The 11561-nt window shown below is 39.9% G+C and overlaps 1 long non-coding RNA gene across 2 annotated transcripts; it reads left to right on the forward strand.

The window, feature by feature from the left end:
- The first annotated feature begins 6313 nt into the window (after nucleotides 1-6313).
- LOC116219871 lies at nucleotides 6314-10786 on the forward strand. Of its 2 annotated transcripts, XR_006151687.1 has the most exons (8): nucleotides 6314-6742; nucleotides 7813-7975; nucleotides 8057-8154; nucleotides 8614-9184; nucleotides 9298-9378; nucleotides 9557-10272; nucleotides 10393-10453; nucleotides 10633-10786. It is a non-coding gene; the product is annotated as an uncharacterized LOC116219871 (long non-coding RNA). The 2 variants fall into 2 exon arrangements; XR_004163336.2 differs by having other exon boundaries at nucleotides 7813-8154.
- The last annotated feature ends 775 nt before the right edge of the window (nucleotides 10787-11561 follow it).

The raw sequence follows: 11561 nt of genomic DNA on the forward strand, positions 1-11561 counted from the left end.
TCCTGCCTTGCATTCTGCACTGCTCTGGACCTTCTTGACCTTTTCTGAGCCTTCCTCCAATACTTCCTGTGATGCCTCTGTTCCCTTGGTCCTAATTCTCCTATTTTTCTGACTTTTTTTGTTTTGGACCCTGTTCTTCCACCTTTGTTTCTCCTTCTCTAGATTGTCCCTTCTGCTGTCTGGATCACTGTCTATTCTCTGTCTTCTTTATATTTGATACAACCTATTTCTTTTTCTTTCGCTCCTCCACTGACAGATTGCGTCTAGCCTACAGTACAGATAAAAGCAATAAATATAAATTAACATTTGTGTTGATCATTTATTTTATGCCAGTCAGTCAGTTTGTATAAGTATTATGCCAATATTAGATTATAAACACATTCTGTGTTTATTATGCATCAAATAATGAGGTTTTTGGAGCATTTATCAACTCCATCAGCTTAAACGTCAACACCGTCAGACGCCCATTCTGATGGAGTTGACACCTGACGGAGTTGACGAAATTAAACATTTTTATTGTCTGGATCGTATCCCATACACTGGAGCCATTTTGATTTTTCCCAGTTGCTAGCTGCCTACATAAACTCACCTAAAACACCTACATTTATTTCACAATTCTTATTTAAAATAATCATTCTTGGATGACAAAGTTGACAAACAAAACCTGTGACGACAGTTATATCAACTTTGTTTGCTAAAAATAAATAAAAATGTTAAACTTACGAGACCATGTGCTGTATTGCTGCATCCATCAAGAGAAGAAGGATGAAAAGGGGTCCTCAGGGTTATAGCTCAGACTGCAATATGCCTGATTTTTTTTATTTTGAAAAATTCTGACGGAGTTGACATGAACTGAGGACACTACTATGAGCGGCAATTTTTAATGGATAATTTGATGGGTATTTTGCTTTATGTATTCTGTTACATTTTATAGAGCCATGCAATTCATTTAATAATCATATTTATGTATTTTTTACATTTATATTAGAGGATATGTTAATTTGCATGTACTTTCTAGGGCAATGCTTGCACTTGGTCAAATTGCTATGAAAATATATAAATATAGACAAAACTAAGTACATTAGTGTAGTTAAGTCTTTCATATTGAACTTTTAAAGTCTCTTTCAATTAATTAATATCTGGATTTTTAAGCCAAGCTTTGCATTTCAGTGGAGGACATGTTTTGTCCCTTATCTCAAGAATCAGTGATATACAAATTATATTGAACTTGTTAGAGAAGGTGAAAATTATATATGGCTTAAGTTAAAAAAAAAAAAAAAGACCTGAGCTCCAATACCCAAAACATATTCCTATGGACAATCTACATCCCTCCAATTGAATCCCCCTACTTTAAGGATCAAACCATTACTGATCTAGAGGGAGCCATCACCCACTTCCAAACCCAGGGAAATATCCTAATTGTAGGTGATCTGTATGCACACACAGCTGAAGAAGCACACACTACTAGCACAAACGGAGACAAATACATGAAAAACAAAACTAACACCAGTCTTACTCTTCCATTAAGGAATAACTATGATAAAAATAACAAATAGAAAGGGGAAAGAACTACTGCAGCTCTGTTGGTCCCACTGTCTGTACATAGTCAATAGTTGCCTAAGACGGGACTCCTTTGGCCGCTACACCTACAGCTCCTCTCTGGGCAGTAGCACAGCAGATTACGCCATAACATATTTGGACCCTTTCTCTCTCAGAGCAGTCACAGTCAGGCAACAAACCCCTTTTTCAGACCATAACCAGATCAGAATATACCTAAAAAGACTCCACTCTAACCAACCATGCCCTAACTCCAGTAATTTATATAACATAACAACTCAATAAAGATGGGCGCAAAGTAGAATACCTGAATATCAGGAAGCAATGAGCAGCCATGAAATTCAAGAACATTTAAATTTGTTCATGCCCCCTTTCATATCTCAGCAGTAAAGGAGGAGTAAACATAGCCACAAAGCACATCTTGTGGCCCTAACAAGCAAACTTACCTTTCCAAAAACCAAACCTACCCCCTAAAAAAAAAAAAAAAAAGGAATGCAAGAAAAATGGTTTGACTCAGAATGTAAAAAACATTAGGATAAAACTAAGACAATTATCCACCCAAAAACACAGGCCTACAGACAATCAGGACCTACGTAGGCAGTATGGAGAGACACTCAAACAACATAAACAGACACTGAGAACTAAGAAAGAGCACCACCTAAAAAAAAACAAGTCACACTAATTGAAGCTTCAATAATTTCAAACAGCTTCTGGGACCACTGGAAGACCTTAAACAAAATAATAATAATAATCTAGTGATTCAAGATGGAGATATATACTGTATATTAAACACTTCAAAGATCCATATCAAGAAACCGGCAACACACCAAAACAAGACCAAATACAGGACAAATTGAACCCATTAGAAACAGTCATTAAGGACTATCAAAACCCATTAGATTACGAAATTGCAGAAAAGAATTAGGCTAAAAGGTGAAAATGTAGAAAAGTTTGTGCCCCTGACGGCATTCTAAATGAGATGCTTAAACATGCAGACTATGAATTCAAATAAAATCAATTAAAGCAAACTTTTCAATTTAGTGCTTAGAAACGGCTTCTTTCCTGAAGTATGGAATGAAGGACTGATAACCCCCATATCTTGGAGACAAGACAGATCCACAAAATGACAGGGGGATCTGTATAAATTCATGTGTAGGAAAAGTCTTATGTAGCATCCTAAATTCACGAATCATAGACTTCATCACAGAACATCACACAACACTAAATTTAGAACTACACATCATAGCTTCACATTAAACACACTAATTGACAATTAAGGGCACAAAAATAATGCAAAGATTTAGGCCTGTTTTGTGAATTGTCAAAAAGCCTTTGATTCAGGCTGGCACAACGGCCTTTTTTTAAAATTACTTGAAAGTGGTATCAGAGGGAAAACATCTGATAAATTCAATTTACACTAATGGGAAGTGCTCAATTAAAGTTGGAACAAAGAAAACAGAATCTTCCTTTCAGAGACGTGGAGTAAGACAGAGCTGTAAACTTGCACCTCACTAAATTAAATGTCTTCTCTTTGCAGACGACTTGGTTTTGCTGTCCCCATTAGCAGAGGGACTACAACAGAACCTGAAGCTCATACACATGTTTTGGCAGACTTGGGTCCTGACCATTAAACCCCCAAAAAAGAAAAAATACTAACTTTTCAGAAAAATCCAGAGGTCCGGGAAAGAAATTCACCATTGGTACACACACACACACAATTGAACACACCAAAAATATTAAAATGGAAGGGGCAGAGTCTGCAGATGGCCTGGCAGGTGTTGGAATAATCATTGAAGGTGTGGAAGTGGTCCATGAGCTTGATAACATTGCAAATGTACTCGCCATTTGTTTGGCCTCATGTACTCACCGGACTTGAGCTATCCAACAAACCTGAAGTACACATCTGAGGTTCTTCAAAAACTTGTGATAGAACTAGAGGGCAACAAACTCTCAACAAAGGCCCAAGTGCTAAAGCACAAACTATATGCAGGAACATTTTAGACAAGTGTTGTGCTCCTGAGCAGCACTCAGGGAACTTGGAGGCCCGATTCCAGCCCAAATCATCTGGCAGAAAACTGCTTTTTGTATCTGCAAGTTGAACTGTTAGTGAAGACTAGATCAGATGTACTAAATGTTTAACAGAGTTTAAAATGTTAACAACAGGAAGAAAGAACAACATAAACTCGAAAAACACAAATGAGAAGTTTGAATGTATGTCAGTGGCAGAATAGGAGGTTAACAGTGTGAAATGGAGAGTCGAATATTGAGACTTGTAGTAAGGAGGATGAGAGACATTTTGGTCACAGCACCATAAATACGATTTCTAAGACTAATTTTAGTTTGTGTATTCATTTTAGAAAATTCAATGCACTGATTTTTGTCCCCCCTATAATGCTGCAGGGGCCGGGAGCAAAATATTATTTTGTAGTATTTCAACTTGGCATTTGTTCACCCTATTCATGTACAGTAGATGGGGTCATCTAAAAGGAACAGCTGTATGGTTTGTACCGTGTTCAGTAATTGTAAGGCTCAAAATATTCCAACAAGTCATATAACCAATCGCAAGATATGGCAGCAAACCTTTAGGTCCTCTGATGTACAAAGGATTCGAAAATGGGGACAACAACAGTGGGATGAGCACGAATGACAGAACCAGACTGAGCCCCAGAGCACCGGACAGAAGACCCTCTGGTTCAAGCTGGGGAGAAGAGAAGAGAAGAGAAGAGAAGAGAAGAGAAGAGAAATAGAAAGAGAGGAAGTGTGAGTGAGAGAGATAGAGAGAGAAATTAGCCTCTGATCCTCATGCTATGTGATGTATTGAAAGAACGTGAATGTGAACAAAAACAAACATTTACAGCTTCTAAAGATATACGACATGCTTGATTTTAAGATTGTTAGAGATCCCTAAATTATACATGACGCGTTCAGTTCTATTTCAGTTCTATTTCACATTAGTGTCTCTTTGAAGAAACACCAGAAAGAGAGCGATAACACAAAACACAGATCAGAACTGGGACATGAGCTCTGAAGATATTTAAAGACATCAGTGCTCCATCAAGGCTAAGGCCTCTGAACAGGGGAGGCAGGGGACCTACCGTCACTATGTGATTACCACCGAACATCTGCAGCAAGCAGCCCAGACCTACACCAAACAACATGTCTGAAAGAGGCCGAGTTAATGGCAAATACACAAACAGTATTAGAAATAGAATAGAATAGCAATAGAAAAGCCTTTATTGTCATTGTATTCGCAAAAAACGAAATTCGGAGAAGAACCTCCATAGAGGCAAATAATGTCATGGTGAAGATCAATTCAAATCTTTGAACAAAATCTCAAGCCACCTGAAGGTAACAGTGCCCTCTGTCTGATCAGTTTCATTGCAGTCAGGTTTATACTCTCAGTTATAATACTCAATACATTATCAGTCTATAGATATACTAGCCTGTTGCTTAAACAGTGTAAATGTAACAAAGCATATAAATGCTTGTATAACTACTCATCCCCATGCACCATGCCAGCCAACATAACTAAACATAACTCATCACAACAAAACACATATCAAATTACCAATATCAATCAAACTGGGCTGCAAACAGCGCATGTTGTACTGTGAAGAAGGGCCTTTTACGAATCCAGGGTACAGCATGTGGCGCGTGTTGCGGCTGTCGCTTACTTACTGTTAATTGTTTACTGTTACGGCAAACGTATTTCTTCAAATCTTGAAACTGCTGCTTCGAACTGCACGTAGGCCCTCTCTGCCTGACCTTATTTGCTTGTTTCTGCAGAGTTGCTCCATGTTCACCACAATCACTGTATTACAATTATTATATTTTTCTACATTACCAAAATGTATCTCTATATCTGATTATCAAACTGATGATACTAACCAAATTTGTATCTCTCTCAAAGCGTGACCTTTGTTTGCAAATGCTGATGGCTGTGTAAACATTGTTCCTCATCACCATACCCATGAAGTACATATACGCTTATTGGCAGCCAAGCTCTACCCACTCACTCTGTCTCTTTCTTCTTTCCCTCCTAGTACCCCTTTACTGTGGGATGCTGCTGTAGTCTCTCCACCTAAACCACTTGCAGAAACCCTCGGCCTACCCACACCCCTACCCCTACCACACTGTCACGTATTTATTCTACCCCATACTCTGTGCTAGCATTTACCCGGATGTAAATAATTGCCAACATGGACATAGGTTTCTGTTCCATTACTGTACGTACCCTTGTATACTAACTATGGTATGTATGTATGTAATGTGTACATTTTCCATATTTATGCTAGCATGCTCATCCTGATACGTGTATGATTTCTGCCTTGTTTGTGATTGTTTCCCCTCCCCTTCTGTATTTGTGTGTTTGTTAATGTGTGTGTGTGTGTGTACGTGTGTGTGTGTGTGTGTGTCTGGTGCTGCCAAAGTACCTTGTCCACTTTGAGTACATTTCACAGGTAGGGCCACTGCATTTGGACACAACTAATACCCAAGCTCATACTTCAGCTTCATATATATATATATATGTTCCTTTTATTTTCTTCATGTAAAAATATTTACAAATGTTTCAAAATGTTTTCAATCTACTATGCCAAAATATGTATTTTATTTTTCAATGGTCTGTTTTTTATTTTCATTTCAATACTTCGTTTCTGTAACGTTATTGGTTGTTTGGATTATGTGACCTTTGAACCACAAACTGGTAACGGGAGCTAGAGGGTTGATGAGAAGAGAAGAAGATTGAAGATGGACAAGAGCGAACCGCTAGTCTGAGCTCCTTATCTTTAACTTTACAGTGGTATTATCTATGTCTAGCCTATAGGACGAGACTTAAACGAATATCAGTTGTCGGGCAGATAATTAGGACATCAGTGACTGAGTTCTTGTACAGTTTAATGAGTTTAAAGAATGTGAGTAGCCTACCTCGTGACGCCTAGCCTGGGCACCATTTTAGCTCGTAGTGCTCGAGCCAGATGCAGTCACCATGGTCCTCGGTGCACGGGACGTATCCGACTTTGCTGAGTTGCTGAGACAGAGGAGGATCTCTTTGCCGCTCGTTAAGACAAAGACAGATGGAGAGAACGCAGTGACGCTAGCTCAAACAGGTCGACACGAGAAACGGGGATCCACGCACGCTTCCACACACCTGACTCCCCACTCTCTTCCCTTCCAACGCCTCAAGGTAAACGGTTCACATTTTTGTTTGCTTTCGAGCGAAACTGCCGTTTCGTTTATGGTCACACTGCACTCAAGCAACGAACAATCCTGCAACGTTGGACGTATTGTTCGGTTATGCCGGCATAGCATAGGACATATTTGTGTTCTATTGCACTATTTGACTGTGTTCAATTTGCATTTATATACATATATGTGTTCTATATGCATTTGAATGTTTTAATGTACGTATATTTGCCATTTTGGGAGTAGTTTTGATTCGGTTTATGTACCAGGGCGCTAGGCTCATTTTAGAAGTGTAGTAGCCTGAGTTGCTAGCTGGAAGGCTACCTAGCTTTTGGCTAACTGTGAAGGTGACCTACCCTAGGTTTGTGCATTTGGGTTTAAAGGTGAAATGGGTGCCTTGTTTATTTTAAATTATTTGTTTCTGAGTGAACAAAGGTAATTTAATTTAAGGGCTAAGAAACATTTTTATACTTTTTAATTTCATCTAATATTTTAAACCGGAAACATTTTCTGGATGCTTTAATTAATTGCAAATTATTGTACTAGTAAATTAGTCTCATTTAGGATTGCTTAAGTTAGTTTGAAAAGAGTTAATTCACGTAACACTACAAAACCTAAAACAAAACCAAATGGGTTAACCCACGAATAGTGAAGAAAATTGTTTAAAAGAACTTGGGGATTGCCCCAAATAAAAGGTACGTGAATTTAAAGTGTCATGCCCATCGTGAGGTGCATGAGGGTGTTACGTGTGTATGTGTGTCTGTATACATAAAATGCAGATTCAATAGCACATATTGTCGACTACTAATAACCTGAATTGTCCAGCATGATGTAGATTCACTATAAAATACATATAGACTTATAATCTCCTAATAGACCTTTTAAATAGCTCCTCTGCATGTTGTTGTTGGACCACACAGGTCACAGATCCTGCTGGTTTGCTCATATTGTCAATCCCACCTATACTGTTCACTCTTCAGGAAAAGGCCTCTTCCCATTCTTGCATTTGTGACCTGAACAATATGTAGTTACGCAATTGTGATTTTGTCCATTATTTCTTCATTATTGCAGAATGGCGCTTAGAGCTCATCGGCACGTGATGGTGACCTTGTCCCTGCCGACGACCCTACAATGACCTCTAGCGACCTGGCTCGGGATGATGAGGTGCTGGCTATGGAGCCCCTGCTAAAGCCACGGCCAAAGCTCCTGAGCCAACGTTTTCAGACAGATCACTGTAAGAGACAGTTCACTACACACTGTACAGTAATGGCTCTCTTTCTGAAAGACAAAGGTTTAAAAAACGTGTTGATTGCAGCAAAAGAAACACCTCACAGAGCACCAGAGCTTCAGACTCTCCGATACCTGACCGTCATGTTCATCGAGCTCACACAGCTGGACAACATCTCACACCTGGTGAGGAGGAGGAGGAGGAGGAGGATGAGGGCTGGACACTGGAATGCCTTGAATGTACCTGTGTGTGAGTGAGGGAATGTCTGTTATTTGTGCAATGTATGTACATGTGAAATGAGGTGAGACCATATGGAACAACAGCAACATTGGCATTAGCACTGCAGCACACAATAATAACAACATAGGGCAAAACATCCTGCTAAGTAGAACAGGCAGAACACAAAATCCAGACACTTAACTCCAGTTACACTCACAGTTATCATTACATTTTATTAATCTGGCTCTGAGTTTAAATCCATTGGTTTTGACTGACAACTGAAGTTAGGCTAACCCTGGTAACGCTGCTAAAGCTCAGAGCCATCACTAAAAAAGTAGGTGATGACGTCTGGTTGGGGTCTCTTAACCAAAATGTGTCATCACCATCCTGTGATTCCCACCAAGACAGTAATGTGTATTTTCCAGGGATGGTGCTGAAGTGGACGCCGTGTGAACTTCACCAGCAATGGCTCCAATCTGACATTAACGCAGTCCTATCTAAAATGGCAGTTGGAGATATACCTGAGAGAAAGATGGAGGTGGAAGACATGAAGGAAGAGACACTCTGGAAAGATGGAGGGGGAGGACAGGGCTTCTATTAAGGAGAAGGAGACCGCTGGAAATATGGGGCAGGAGGACAGCGCCTCTGTCCAGGAGGCCTGTAGAAAGATGGACAACGAGGACAGGGCCTCTGAGCTCAAAGACTATTTCACTGCTCTTGAGGAGAACCGCAGAAACATGCAGAATCTCCTGCAAGAGCAGAAAGAAGAGTATGAGATGGAGTTGAGGGCTCTGGAGAGGGAGAGTGTGCAGGAGAGAGAGATGCGGAATAGAAATGAGGCCCTGAAGAGGGAGAGAGAGATGCGGAATAGAAAGGAGGCTCTGGAGAGGGAGAGAGATGCGGGAAAGAGAGGAAGCCCTGCTGTCCACTTTTATTTCCGTTGTTGTCTGCAAGGACAAGCTCATGAAAGACCTGAGGATCCAGATGGACAGACCGGTATGACTGGCTTTTTGTGTTTCTGGGCACCAGATATAGCCTTGAGGAGGCATTTCTAACTGTATAAAATATACAAATAACTTGATATGTGGACATGTGTTATATTTTTTCAGAGTCCATCTAAGGTGTGCGAGGCACAATGGGGCCATTTTCAAACACATGGGGCCACTGGCACTGCAGTGGTCACACTCCAGGTACTTTTCTCTCTGTTTCCCAGGGCTGCACTCTTTTCTGTGGCCTTCCTTGAATGATGTTGAATTTTGTGACATTGAAAATGTACATGAATCATTTCTTGTGACATGGCATGACTTTTTAGGTTTTTGTACATACTTATTTCATACTTTTAAAGACTGGTTTCTTATTTTTCCTCAGGATAATTCTATACCTCAACAAGTTGCGGAGAGTGACCTGCAGGGGAACAATACTGAACTGAAGAAAAAGGAGAAAAGGGCATACCGTTTGCAGCGTCATTTTCTTGCATTCTACTTCGGAAAGCGGCACGATTATTTTTATTTCTGGCTTGATTTTTTTTTTTTACACGTTTTCACTCTTACATTTGATCTTACAACTAGCTTCTCATCCAAATGTAAGTACCGATACTTCGACACACCGTTTGCAGCATCTTAATTTTTCAAAAGCGGAAAAAAGCGGCTAGCCATAACTAGAGCCATAACTAGAACTAACCAATCCACCAGGCCTATACAATGTGGATAGAACCAGATGTGGAACATATCATTTAAAAGTGAACATATTGAAAAACAGCATTTTCCTTGCTAACAGGGCCTCTGTTAGAGTGGAGGAGATCTGTCGAAAGATGGAAAAGGAGGACGGGCCCACTGAGCTGAAGGAGCTTTTAGATTATTTCACTGCTCTTGAGGAGGACCGCAGGAACCTGCAGAATCTCCTGCAAGAGAAAAATGAAGAAAATGAAATGAAGTTGAGGGCTAAGGAGAGGGAGATGGTGCATGAGAGGGTAGAGTTGGAGAGTGAGATGCGGGACAGAGGAGGCCCTGCTGTGCACTTTTATTTCCGTTGTTGTCTGAAAGGACAAGGTCATGAAAGACCTGAGGATCCAGATGGACAGACCGGTAAGACAGGCTTTTTGTGTTTCTGGGCACCAGATATTGCCTGTTGCCTTGAGGAGGCATTTCTAACTGTATAAAATATACAAATAACTTGATATGTGGACATGTGTTATATTTTTTCAGAGTCCATCTAGGGTGTACGAGGCACAATGGGGCCACTGGCACTGCAGTGGTCACACTCCAGGTACTTTTCTCTCTGTTTCCCAGGGCTGCACTCTTTTCTGTGGCCTTCCTTGAATGATGTTTAACTTTTGAGACGTTGAAAATGTACATGAATCATTTCTTGTGACACTGCATGGCTTTTTAGGTTTTTGTACATACTTATTTCATACATTCAAAGACTGGTTTCTTATTTTTCCTCAGGATGCTTATTAAAGCGCTATACCTCAACAAATTACGGAGAGTGACCTGCAGGGGAACAAAAGGCTGGAGGACCGGGGCAAAGCTGAACTGAAGAAAAAGGAGAAAGCCCTTCAACAGGCAGAGAAGAAAAGAATGCGAATATTCTTCTGTAAAAGAAGCAATTGAATAATGATTTATTTATTTTATAACTTTATTAATAAAGCTGTTTCATTTATTTGACAGCAATATTACATGTGTTCTTTTTCCACATTTTGCACACTTGTTACAAGTTATGACATAGACCGACACCATCCCATCTTCACCCTGGAGATCAAGAGTACAGTAGCCCACACACAGACTTAACCAGCATACAAATTCTTCATTGAATAAAAACTTTATTATTCACAATGGTTTTACAGGAAGGACAAACACACATACACTTCTACTATTTTACACTCTGGGTCATCTAGACTCTCCAAGTACCAAATATTCTCTTTAGATCATCTTTTCAGATCCTCATGAAGGTCATTTTATATTCGAGGTGAGACAATCAATGCATAAGAAAAGGAAGATGACATTCTCTGTGATCATAGGTAATAACTAATGTATACATTTTGTGCCTTTGGTCTCTAAAGGCATTAGGTCTCCTGCAGGCATGTCATCCTTACCTGGTTACATACAGAACTTTGGAATATGGTCCATTATCTTTCCTCCACATTGTTCACTGTCCTTACATAGATCTATGAGGTGTTTGCTTCAACAGACAGGCTACAGTGTGGTCAATTATCATTGACCGAAAATTAGGCTAGAATCAGATAGAGAAACAACAGTATGAACCTCAAACACCTGACATCATATTACAAGTCGATCAGACCGATCGAGCAAAACATGTAGACATGCCTGTTGTTTCGCGCCATCTAGTGGAAGTATCACTGAGCCGAAATTTGACT

The sequence above is a fragment of the Clupea harengus genome, chromosome 26, assembly GCF_900700415.2.
Source record: "Clupea harengus chromosome 26, Ch_v2.0.2, whole genome shotgun sequence".
Lineage (NCBI taxonomy): Eukaryota > Metazoa > Chordata > Actinopteri > Clupeiformes > Clupeidae > Clupea > Clupea harengus.